Source organism: Glycine max, chromosome 13, assembly GCF_000004515.6.
Source record: "Glycine max cultivar Williams 82 chromosome 13, Glycine_max_v4.0, whole genome shotgun sequence".
NCBI classification, from domain to species: Eukaryota; Viridiplantae; Streptophyta; class Magnoliopsida; order Fabales; family Fabaceae; genus Glycine; species Glycine max.
The window spans coordinates 16,817,244-16,829,489 of record NC_038249.2 but is presented as its reverse complement, the minus strand read 5'-3'; the positions used below and the strand labels follow the sequence as shown (position 1 = coordinate 16,829,489).

At 30.8% G+C, this 12,246-nt stretch overlaps 1 long non-coding RNA gene across 1 annotated transcript; it reads left to right on the top strand.

The window, feature by feature from the left end:
• Positions 1–11,216: 11,216 nt before the first annotated feature.
• Positions 11,217–12,008, top strand: LOC121173385 (uncharacterized). The gene is made up of 3 exons (XR_005888139.1): positions 11,217–11,301; positions 11,381–11,449; positions 11,694–12,008. It is a non-coding gene; the product is annotated as an uncharacterized lncRNA (long non-coding RNA).
• Positions 12,009–12,246: the final 238 nt, after the last annotated feature.

Below are 12,246 nucleotides of genomic sequence, written 5' to 3'. Positions count from 1 at the left end.
TAGAGGAATTCTCATTAATATTACACCTTTTAATACCAATTTGAACATGCATTGAACTATAAGTGGCACTATTTTGTAAACCAAGAAGATAAAGACCATCAGACAAGATACCATTCCCAACACATTCAGAATTATAAAATAACTCAAATGATGTGTCTTTGAAATTAAAGGAATATCCAAAAGGTACAAGTCTTGAAATAGAAATCAAGTTTCGGGAAAAACTTGGTACTTAAAAGGTCATTTCTAATTTTAAAATAAAGTCACTACTTAAAGTCAAAATGCAAGTTCCAATGGCCTCCACATGTGAGCCTAGCTTATTGCCTAATAAAATGCTTTGCTCACTTCCCACTAGTTTCCTTAGGTTTTGCATACCCTGTAAAGAATTTGCAATATGAATAGTAGATCCAGAATCAATCCACCAAGTGTTAATATTAACACTAACCATATTAGATTCATAACATACTAATGAGATTGATTTACCTTTCTTCTCAAGCCATATTTGGAATCCGGGGAAATTCTTCTTCATGTGCCCTTCTTCTTGCAAAAGAAACACTTTGTCACCTTCTTAATATCAGCTTGAGGTGGTATTTTACCATTCCCTTTCTGATTAGCTTGAGACTTAGTTGCTTTGTTCTTCCCATAAGCAGTAGTCGACAATGCACTTTCACCCATCTCCATTACAAGCCTTTCTTCTTCATGAACACACATGGTCATTAATTCATTGATAGACCATTTATCTTTATGTGTGTTGTAGGAAATCTTAAACGGTTCATATTCATGTGGAAGGGTGTTCAAAATGAAATGCACTAGGAAGGATTCAGACATATCAACCTCTAGTTTCTTAAGTTGAGCTGAAATATCTCGCATTTTCATGATGTACTCACGCACACCTTTCACACTGGTGAGGCAAAGAGAAGAGAACTTCATGATCAAGGTACTTGCTAAAGTCTTATCTGAAGTGATGAACTGGTCATCAATGGCCTTAAGCAAGTCTTGGACTTTTTCATGCTGGTCAACAAAACCATGTATCCCAGCCGAGATTTTGGTCTTAATGAACATCACGTTGAGCCGGTTGGATCGCTCCCACCGCTCATATAACGCAATGTCAATTGGGCTACTTTCATCAGTGATTGCAGGTGGTTCGTCTTTCCTTATAGCATAGTCTATGTCCATCCACCCCAATTGTAGAAGAATTCTCTCCTTTCATATCTTATAGTTATCTCCTTTGAGTTCGGGAACATCACATTAAATATCAGAAAAACTAATAGTTTGAGAAGCTGCAAAATTCAAAGGCTTATGTCAAGATTTAAGGCATACTAATCTTAATTGTATCTTTTACCAATGTAAACATACCATAAAATTGAATCTTGTGACATAAAAATTGTCTGTGGACTAAATTTTTAATTCAATAAGAAACAATTAAATATTATGATAGAATAATTAAATTATATGCTTAAATTCATGATTTACGGGTACAACATGAAAATAATTTAATTTCTATCGTAAATATTTACTTTATGATAAAATTGACAAATTATACATACCTTATGATGCCTGTGGGTAAACCATGAAAAATAATGTCATTTTATCCGAATTAATTATACAAATATAATAAAAATTCCTATGGGATAAAATTCATTATATAAGTATAATTAATTACAATATTATGTCTAATTCATTATATGATCTTTAACCAACTTAATATATAATTTAAATCAAAATATAGATGTTGTGGCTAGTCTATAATTAATCAAAATTATAAAGATCATTTAGACATAAAACTTAATTATATGAGAATAAATCATATTATCATTTCAAGATTAAGATATAATATAATTATGAATAAGATTCTCATATAATTTCATAATTGAAACATAATATTTGATTTCATACATATATGAATAGAATAAATAAAATTTTCCAGAATACATTCATGCATAAATTAAATCAAAATTCCAAAAATTGTAAAGCATAATAAGTATATAAGATATGAAAAACGATTGCATATTAGAAAAACTTTACTGATTTAGTGGTTTGCACATATTACAGACTTCAATAAGTCATGGGCTCAACACCCAGCTAGCAAAAACAAGGAAATTGAACAAAATAAAGATTTCTAATCTTATTTTTAAGAAACAAGGCCCTTCATACCATAAACGAAATTAAATCGGAAAAATACTGAAAACTGAAAATGGACAAGGCAAAGGCAATTATGGCTCTGATACCAAATGTTAGAATAGCCATTGGCATGCTTTTGGTTCTTCCAAGCTCTTTCTCTTTCTCTCTCTCTTTCTCATTCTACCATCAAGAATGCATTCAAAACTGACGAGCGTTTCAATTTTAGGACAAGAAATTATTACACACCCCACACAAAAATTCACATTCTTACCTTCCTTTAATGGGAATAAAATTATTATAAAATGGAAATCTCATTTTCTTGAGAATAAAAAATACTCAAGATTTTGTTATTAACATGTAACAAATATGAAAATATATACTACCATCTTTACATTCTTAAAAATCCAACAACATCCTGTGAAACAAACTTCCTTTCAGTTTGTTAGGAAATTAGTTAGACTTGATTAGTCCAATTATAAACTCTATAAATCAATTACAAAGAGTCTTATTATGTCTCTATCTATCTTATGCTTATGACCTTTTTACCCTTCACACCCACTGATTACCAACATAGTATCAGAGCAATAACAAGAGGCTTCCGCTGCCATGGAATTTGAAGTTTCATCCCCTGTTCTCAAAACCAAAATTCATCATCGTCAATACTGTGACACCCTCTACCCCTCACATATATATACTAACAAAGGAATAAAAATTCAAATATTAATTAAAAGTATTTTTTTAAAACATTTTTAAATACAAGTCTTTCAAAGGGATAAAAGGTTCACAATCACTTTCTTCTACATCATATTCAAACTTGTCCAAATAAATAATAAAGTCATCGGCTCGAACAAGGCCGTCTGAGACTTCATACAATTAATATAAAACCCTATACCCCAATGTCACATCCTATCAGAGCGTTGTGTCTCGACGTCCTTCAACACAATATTCCTTAAAGCAATTCACCTAGTCATCTGCTCCCCCGAACACAGAGTTCAAGATCATCACAGGATCCAAACACAAACAACAAACCGAGAGTGAGTTATCACATTCCTAACTAATAGAGAAACAAGACAACTAAATATACATATCATATAAATCAAATAAAACTTACTTACACGTAATTCACGTAATTCCACCACTTTGTCATTCAAAATTAACTTTTCATCAATCAATCACACTTTTCAATCATCAATTACATTACACAGGAATCACACGCTCTGATCAAGACATAATAACACCTCAATTTCATAATAAACAATTAGCAAGCGCATGAGACAGTTATGCTAAGACTCAAGCCTATATGTAATGTGGTACCATGTCAGTGAAAAACCACCCTGGGGCGCTTAGGAGTACATAACAAGACACACCACACAATGGGTTTGTCAGGTCACTCTCACTAAGTAAGATCATAGGGAGACCAGTTAGGGTCACGATGTTTTGCGAGAATGCTCCAACCATATGGGATCAACATAGGAGGAGTACTCAAACCCGGTGACCCCCAAGGCCTACACTCCGAAGAGTCCGTCAGGGCCTCTCCCTCCTGATTCAGGTCCAACCCCTAAAATCATTTTAGCACATAGACACTGCTCGTGAATTATACAATACCCACGACCTCACACTTGTGTTTTAAACACGTACAACATATTGCGCTACAATTTAACACTGGTTCCTAAATAGGAAACCTACACTTTCTCTTTAACACTGCGCATTTACACTTTTCTCAAGATAACACTGGTCGGGTTATTGTACAATTCACAGCTTACAACATAAATAATGTCACATCAAGAGTTAATCACACACTTATTTACAACCAAAACTCATTTACAATTTCACATCTCATAATGTCACAATCCACCATCACATGTTTTCACGTATCTCACAATTCAACACCTGTTCTACTTTACACTTTTACTCAATCTCAATAACAATATTATAATCTCAAGGCAACAAATTATTCCACAATTCATCACATATTTCATTTATAAGCACTGCTCATGAATTATACAATACCCCCGACCTCACACTCGTGTTTCAAACACGTTTAACACATTGCACTACAATTTAACACTGGTTCCTGAATAGGAAACCTACATTTTCTCTTAAACACTGCGCATCAACGCTTTTCTCAAGATAACACTGGTCGGGTTATTGTATAATTCATAGCTCACAATATAATTATGGTCACATCAAGCGTCAAACACACACTTATTCACAATTAGGGGTGGGAATAGGCCAGGCCAGCCTACAGGGCCTACGACCTGGCCTACATAAAGCCTGACCTGAATTGACCTATTTAATTAAAAGGCTAGGCTCAGGCTTTTTTAAAAGCCTATTTAATTAAATAGGCCAGGCTTAGGCTTATTAAAAAGCCTTATAAGCCTGATAGACCGCTATATATATATATATATATATATATATATATATATATATATATATATATATATTATTTTTTTGGTATAATTAATATTTTTTTTTAAACTAGCAGATTTCATTCCTATAATTAAGTAAAACTTTAATTACAAGGTGTATTCTAGAGCAAATAAAAATCATATCCTATTATCATATTACGTTCCTATACAAATCATATCTTATCATATCCAATTACGTTCTTATACAAAAATTATATCCTATCATATTTACGTTCCTATGCAAAAATCATATCCTTTTTCTATCATGTTTCTTTTTTTTTAATTCTCCTATTACGTTCCTAAATAAAAGATTTATTGTAAAAAGACTTTTAAAAAGGCTATCAGGCCAGGCCAGGCTTTTAAAAAGGCCAGGCCGAGCCAAAATAAAAGCCTTTGATAGGCTATAGGCCAGGCTCAGGCCTCAAAGATTCATCGTAGGCTAGGCTCAGGCCTTTCAAAGCCTGGCCTGACCTGGCCTATTCCCACCCCTATTCACAATCAAATATCATGCTCACAATTTAACATCTCATAATATCACATCAATCATATCATTTTTACATGTATCTCGCAAATTGACACATTCAACTTTGTACTACTCAATCTTCCCTATAATATTATAATACCATTATAATAACTTATTACACCTTATAACTCATGCATATCACACAATAATAATATTTGCATGATACAAAACATATATATGTATATGTATATAGAAAATTAAACTACATTGTTTTTTTGTCAAAGGATTTCTATAACAATTAATTTAATATTACATCAAAAGAAATTACCACTAGACATTAACCTTACACTTTTCTTTAATTTATTATTCTGCTATTACAATAATTATATACACATAACATGTTGATCATCGTCGTAAAAAAATTAGAACAAGATAATAATTTATATAAAATAAGTCATTGAATAATATTATTTAAAATATAATTTACGTTAATAAAAAGAACTTAATTTTTCTAAGGGGTTCACACTCAACACAAAAATAGATCAATTTCATAGCAATTTCTCATTGTGACATCAACTGATTCATCAAACATATATAATTCACTGTAATAATTAAAAAGATAAAATGAAAATTGCAAAAATACCCCAAAACTCATTCCAATTGATATCTCTAAGGATCCCTACACATGTTCTCACTAATCCCCAATTGTGAATAACTCATCCCTTACCTCTGAGCCGACTCACTTGTCTTCAGCCAGCGATAGTAACATCTCTAGCGGTTCCCTGAGATTTCTTCAGTCATTCCTCTCACTGTTCCGATAGAATTCCCAAACGTCGGAGAGACGGAGAAGAGATTGAAACCTTCACTTGTACTGTCTTCATGAGATTCGTTTTTCTCCCTCCACAAATGTTATCTCGAAAATCCCAACGGTGGAAGTGTGTGCAATTGAATTTCAAACAACATGTCCAAATTTCATGAAAATCCAACGGTTAACGAAACCGGAATCGTAGTTTTACCGAGATAGTTTTGGGTTTCTATGGGAAATTAAAATGCTATAATGCGAAGGGTTTTCCTCTAAGCTCAGATATGATTTTGAAATTCCCAACTGTGAGAATGTTCGAAATTTGATTGCGAACGTGGTACTCAAATTTCACGACGGTCCAACTCTGAGATCGTCGTTTTTCTTAGACAAGTTTGGTGGGCTGCGGAAAAAAGAAAGAGTTTTGAGAGGAGAAGGGAAAAAAGGGAAATGAGGCAAAAAAGAAACACCTGACTTAACATAACTATTTATACCTAGGGTACTCAGCCTATTATTTGCTCTATATTTATTTATTTATTTATTTTATAAAAACAAACTCTATTTTATTTTCTATCAAATAAATAAATGAAATATCCTTTTTATTTTTTCTCAAATCATTATTTTAATTAATAATTATATCTCCTTATTTATTTATAAAATCTCATCATTTTTTTTAAACTCTATTTATTTATAAACAACAATCATTTTTTAATCTAGATTACAAAAATTAGGATGTTACAAAAGATCAACTTCACAAAAAGAGCACAAATCGATTTTTGTTCGTCATCGCAGATTACATCAACATAAGCGTTCTTCACTCTTCAAGCGGTTCCAGGTTGAAGACGATGCTCTCCTCTCCCTCAACAATCACATTGCGCCTCTGTCGTTGGATCTTGAATCCAACACTATTGAAAAGTGGAATGCAATTATTGGACCAATGATCAAGCAAAGAACATTGAAAAGGAAACAATAGAGTTCGTCGAACTCATTGTTGACGGGAGAAACTCTGCCATTGTCGATCTGGTTTTTGAAGAAGTTGAGTAATCAAAGAAAGTTTTCAAGAAATCGATAGATTTGCTACCGAACAACAACTCCTATGATCTAGATCGAGTCTTGTTACGGTTAGTAACAAAATTATTTATAACCATAATCTATCCAATATATATAGAAGTACCTATAATTTTTTTCTTATCACACACATATACTTATATACATTCATCAAGTATTGTTCATCATAGAACATAAAAGTAGTACATCTCACAACATAATGATAGTGTTTTGTATGACTTTACATAGTATTCCCATAGTGGTAAATTCAAGTTTCAAAAAATGATTCCCTTCATGAGATATATTTACAACAAATCAGGGACAGAACCAAAAATAATTAATAAGAGGACGAAAATTTATCACGTGATAAGCAAAAACTATTTCTATTAAGAATGAAGAAAGAGTTCTTTATGTTGTTATACTAATATACTTTAACAATTCAACTGCAATTTTTTTTAGACACAGAAAATAACAGTGAAGAAATAATTTAGTAAGACAATGTAAAATAACATTGAATTTTTGGTTAGTCTAAAGATAAAAATTTGATGATAAAATATTATTTAAAATAACAAGTTGAATGTAAATTCAACTTTTAGTAAAAGTCTTCTTATGAATTAGATTGTTGAAACGTGAAACGGTGAATCAAATGCATAATAATTTATGTGCCAAAAAATTAATATAATTAATTTAAAACCATAACAATTTAGTTCTCTAAATAATAAATTCAAACCATGAATCAAATGCATAATCATTTAATCATATGATAATTGAATTTCTTAAACCAAAGACATTTCTTTGCCTAAAATAATTTATTATTCTAAATTTCAGTCCTTTAAGTTCTTGGTCAGGCTCTCTAATTCCAAAGAAGTGTTTTTTTATACCAAAGTTCGAGTGTTGAAGTTAGTTTACTAATTTTAATAAAAGCGCTTGTAAAAACATATATCACAAGAAATGGAGTTGAATTATGATTTTATAAATTTTTTATTTTTTAAAAAATAAGCTATCGTCTGAAAAGCTTTCACAACACAAATAATAAAATTTTCAAACAACACAAATATGATAAGATGATGATCAATAGATTTTGTAAAAACTTTTTCAAAACAAAAATCAAATTTAAACCTAAGGTCAATTAAACACATAATGAAATAAAGATTAGACACATGAAGTTTTATATTGATTTATCTTTGTCATTGATACTACGTCCAGTTCTTGGTAAACCACAAGTTCTATTAACTTTTCAAAGTTAAAAGTATTTTTTAATGTCACTTCTGACTCTTACAGACCAAGTTTATCATTAAGCTTGAACAATCTAGTATTCTTTGTCCTACCAAGCCATTGTTAACTCTAAAACAAACTAGAAGATTTGGTGTTTGGTTGGCTCACTTACTAGTTCTTAATTGTCTCATAGACGAATATAGAATCTAAGCTCTCAATCTCTTCTCTCAAGATATTCAAGGTGTTTTAAGAGTGTTTTAACTTTACAAAGAATATACAAAAAGCTTTACAAATAGATTTTGAAATGATAATGTGTAGGTTCATAACCCATTTCTTCAAAGCTTCTAGTATTTATAGGCTTTCTTCTTCAAGTGTTCATTGTCTTTAAACAAATAGATTTCTTCACTTAAACTCACGTATGAAGATGTGACTGTTGCATTAAATGCACATCCTCCTCATGCTGGAAAACCATTATCTTTAGCTACCTTGAAAAATACTTCAGCAGGAAACCACTTGCTTTCACTCAGAGCAAGTTTGTCATAGCATAGCACATTGTTTGATACTATTTGAACTTCAAGGTGTTGAATGTTCCTTTATGCTTCTTAGGATTTTGATAGATTCTAAGAGAATGTCGTGTAAAACAGTTCTTGCAAAATGAATCTCAGACACAAAGTATTAAATGAAAATTTTAAATGCATTCTTAAATGTTGTATCAAATCATAACTAATGTTTACTTTCATTTGAAACTTCAAAAGCATATTCAATGTTTACAGTCTAATAGCGCATAATACGCAACCTTTAACCTTTTGTATTTATGTGCATCTTATCAAAATTAAGGGTTCTAATTCGTCTTAAGACACAAATGTCTTTTGACTTAACATCACTCATTAGAATAAAGCATTTCAATAATACTTCCTTTGTACCATAATAATCGACGTGTGAGAAGAAAAGTTTTGTCTCAAAATAATTGTCATTTTAGTTTTTAAATGTAACCTTAATTACTTTTTCCATTTATATCCCTTATAATATTAATGATATGAGCTAAAAAACAAAAAATGAATTAATGATCATAAGGTTAATTTTATAAAATTGTTATCATCTTTAATCTATTTATTACTTTTCTTGATTTGTGTAAAATAATCTAGGACAACAATTATAATAGGACGGAGGGAGTATATCTAACTAGGAAGTAAAAAAACAAGAAATCCTTAATTTTTAAGGTCATTTTGTTGTGCATTACAACTGTTACGAAGGTCTAATATATATATAGGGTCTTTTCTTTAAACATCAAATGGATGAGATTTTAAGATATATAGTTAAATGAATTTTGTTGTCCAATTAGACTGAGAAAGGAAGAAAAGAAAAGCTAGGTGTTTGCTAAGAGATACTTTTTTTACTACCAAAACCCACACACATATATAAAATAAAGTATGTTATAACATAGATGTTTCTCTGAACAAATGTATTAGATACAGCCTCAAAGTATAAACAAAAATACATATGATGTTAAAATAAGATAATTGAACATACGTATGTTAAAAGTTACGAAACCTAAGTCTACTCATATCAACATACAGAAAAAATAAAAGATCCTAGACTCAGAGTAGTCATCACTAAACTCAATCCTGCATGTCAAACTAAACCTCAAAAGAAATGTAATGATGATGAGGACGACGAAGGTGAAAAAGACGATATCTCTATGATCTCCACAGGAGCTGTCATTTGTTCCTAAAAAAATAATACATAAGGGTGAATTTTTCACATTTTTCAAATGACACATAGAAGGACTTTAAAAAGTCGTACACAATTATCCTAGTTTTTTTTATAGGATTTTTGTAAATAAATTGTATAAAATCATTATAGAAACTAAAAAGGTAGTTTTTAACGTTTTTGTGATAAATTTTGATGTTACAAGGATAAATTTTGAGCTTATAGGAATAATGACCTGCAGACTTGATCTCACTACAACGAGATGAACTCTCGTCACAGCGAAAAAGGACCAGTGATCAATTGAAAAATGTGAAGATTTTCCATGGCAAAACTGCACATCGCCACAATGAATATGAAGGTTGAAGATCTTGAGTAAAGCAAAAACTCGCTACGACAAGAATGAGTTAGAAGCATCATGAAGATTTAAGTGAAGAGTCTTCTTTGGTTGTTGAAGTTTCATTGTAGCGAGATGTGTCCTCATTACAACAAAATTCCTATGTAGCAGAAAAAAATAATGTATTTTCAACTCTCTATATAAGAGTTTGTAACATCTGAGTGAAGATCTTTGGTTCATTTTCAGACATAAAAACAACAAAATTCTCTCTTTGAGCCTTAACTTTAAGTCATTAGATTTGGGTTAAAAAGACAATTAGTATAGAACGTAGTTGTAATAGCCATCTCTTTTAGGCCACAATTCTAGTTTGTTATTTCTCCATCTTTCTATTGTAATTCATTTTGTTATCTTTTAACCTATCAATTACAATGGAGTCTTATGCTCTCAATCTTTCCTAAGCTTATGACCTTTACCTTTTCACACCCTCTGATTACCAACATTTATATAAGTTAAATAGAACCATATTACATGTAGATAAAATTTCAAAGGATAAAACTTATATAAGCCTTAAGTGCTATTCTCTAATTTAAATTAAAACTTTATTTCAATAATTAATTTTATTGTGCATATTAGTGATATGAAACTTTCAATTCAATTTTATTAATGATATATATTTAATATTTGTCATTTTTGTATTTTAATACCATATTAGAAACTAAATTAAAGAGATGTATTGTGACACCCGGTTATATTGTCTATAGACTAAATAATATTCCCATATAATATTATTATTTATTGGATTGTATTTAATTAGTAATTAGAGTTAACTTAGTAAATTATTATTAATTTTTTATACTTAATTATAATTAAAACATTACAACCTTAAAGAAATATTTTTTTGAATAATTACTGCACACCATCATGAAATTAAAATGACACATGAATAAAACATCACATATATACACATGTGAACCATAAAAGTCAACACTAACAAGTACATAATATAGGGCGTTATCTACCACCAAAGTAAAGTATCTCAAAGATATCACCACTAACTAACATAAAAATATATACAACCCAAAAGATCTTGACTATCCATTGTGAATTGTCTTCATAAATACAATTGGTTCTTCCTTCTTTCTTAGCTTGTCCTTTCTCTGGCACGGTCACGAGTTTTACTACTCTAAAAAAATTGAGTCTTTAGCAAGTAAGTCTTCTTCCTTCTTTGAACAATTGCAATTTTATTGAGACTTGTTTTCTTATTCTTGGTTGCCTTGCTTGTATAGGACTTGCAATTGATGACTAGCTCCCTTCTTTAGGATACTTCATCTATTCAAAAAAGTTTACCACTTCAGGTGACTAGCTTTTATGTTTTGTTATTTTAATTTTGTTTTGTAAGTGGATGTTATAGACTTGAGGCCCATAAAATTAGATATGATTTTAGACTCTTGTTTAGGAGTCTGAACCTTTACGCACTGATGGCTAAGAGTAAGGGAAAACAAATCTTCATCTTCCTCTTTCTCTAGTATTCTTGCATTGAATTTTTAGTGTTTCATGGTTTTACGACTTGCCACAATGTTTGTCTTGTTTTCATTTCAGTTTAAATCGATCTTGACATGAAGGATTTAAAAAGGGATGTTTGAAAACAAAAGATTTAGAAGCAAAGTTAAATTCAAGGAGATTTGTTGTACCTTGCAAAGAAGATCACGAGGGTGTGATTAGGATCACGACCCCATGATCAGACATCAAAGCTGGAGTTCAAATGGTACCTACAAGAAGATCACGACCCCATGAACATGATCATGGGGGCATGAGCACGATCAAGACTTTATGTTTTGATGTTTGTTCTTTTCTTATTTCTATTTTTATGTTGAATTTGATGGCTACTTAGGAGTAGTTCTCTTTTCTTCTAGAATTAGGTGCAGTCCTATGAACTTTGAATGAATTAATTTACGTAATTGTTGTGTTTTTATTGTTCCCTTTTTTCAATTTCTTTCTATTGATTTAATTATGTTGAATGAATTTAGCTTGCCTTCGACATAATCATAGGGGTTTGGGGAAGTACTCAGAGGTGAACCCATAACATCATAATCATAGGAGGAAACTTAGGTGTGAAACAAACGAATTAGCAAAGCACTCAAAGGGTCTAATT